Source organism: Osmia bicornis, chromosome 8 (genome assembly GCF_907164935.1).
Source record: "Osmia bicornis bicornis chromosome 8, iOsmBic2.1, whole genome shotgun sequence".
Classification (NCBI taxonomy): domain Eukaryota; kingdom Metazoa; phylum Arthropoda; class Insecta; order Hymenoptera; family Megachilidae; genus Osmia; species Osmia bicornis.
In genome coordinates this window covers 946,107-947,867 of record NC_060223.1, presented here as the reverse complement: position 1 = coordinate 947,867, position 1,761 = coordinate 946,107, and positions in this window count along the sequence as shown.

The window sequence follows — 1,761 nt, the reverse complement described above, 5'->3', positions numbered from 1 at the left end:
GCTAATGTATTAGCGAATATTCGATTTAATAATCAAAGAATATGCTGAATAATCGAGGATTTCATTCAAACACCGAATGTTTTACAACATGCGTACCCGCGAAATTCGCGTTGCGATTTATGAACAAATAATTACGGATAATGTTAATCAATTGCGCCGACTGCTAGTCAAAATCGTATGATTGCCGATCGATTAATTATTAATACATAATAGTATGAGGGATATAACTTTTATTCATAAATATTCGCTTTATTGTTGAATGGTTCTGATTTAAACATTAGTTCAGATTAAATAATTGCTGATGTTCGTTTATATCTGATATCGAAACTATAAGCAAGGAATGGAATATTCCAGAAAAATCTACGGCGTAGAAACACCGAAAGCCGTTAGACAGAGATGGAAACCCCAAGAGAAAGAAAGAACATAGTCTAGAGGAATTTAGCTAGCACGCGTCTTCGACCAATAGCGACGCGCCCCACGCTGTCGTCACGCGCTATGATTTGTTGGAATGTCCCCACGCAGGACATCATCCTCGGGACGGGCCCTTCCGGCCAGGATCGCGATCGATACTGATCACTCTTCGTCGAACAATCGAGTAAGTCGTGACGGGAGCCCGTGCGTCTAGAGATAGAGTTGTAATTTGTACTTTCACGTGATTTAGCTGCGCGGCAAGTCCTATCCGTAGGCAGAGTGTCGCGAGGGTGAAATTCGGAAATACGTTACAAGGACTCAGAGACGCGCACGTTAAGCCTTTTCACACTATTAAAATTTCTATCTTTTCTCTTTCTTTTAATCCGTTTGATCGCGCATTTTTCCGTATTAAATTCATTCGCGTTTATAATTATATTTTTCCAAAAATCGTAATCGTCTTGTGATCGTCTTAGTTAATTTTTCATACGCAATAAAGGGCAATCGGGCGCGCGACATGTGTTAGTGCGACAGGTTCCTCATCATCTCTCTCTTGGTGTTCCAGATTCAACAGCGATTATTCCACGATTTAAAAGCGAACAGCAAAGCGATATTCATACATTATATTCTACATCTCCACGGTAAGCCTGTTTATTACTAATTTGTCGAGCACGGCATTATTATCGATTTTCAACAAGGCAAAACGGGCGATCTATTAAGCCTTCGGGTTATGAGAGTCTCTCCATTTTAGATCGTCTCGATTTTCACGATCAGGTACCGAATTATAAATAATACGTTACATTAATATTCTGAATTTTGTTCCATCGCGATTTTGTGTGTGTGTGTGACGATTGTTGGACTACGTTATTTTATCAGGAGCGACCTGTAAAGCCTTTCGGGGTTGTGAGAGCCTCTCCATTCAGGTCGTTACCTTGCGGATAGAAACCGCTAATTTTCCATCGCTGTAATATACTACCAAGCCGAGCAAGTCGTCTAACACCAAGATTTCAATAATCCGTTTAACATTATAGTCGAAGTCCAACTGTAAATCAAAGAAAAAAGAAAAAAAAATATCTTTTCCGATCGATCCACATCTTATAAAATAGATTAAGCATCTTTACCCTTGTAAACCAGTATTGGTTTAATTTGAATTCATTTAATAGTAACTATCAGTATTATCAAAAATTTAACAGTATTAAAGTTCAATAGTCACTTTCAGTTTGTATCAGCTTCAATAGTTTTGAATTATATTATTTTCTTGCACATTAAACAGTATTAACATTTCTTTCAACTACCATTCCTGATATTATTTTACATTTCAAATACCCGCACGCCAACACAACGTTTCAAAGA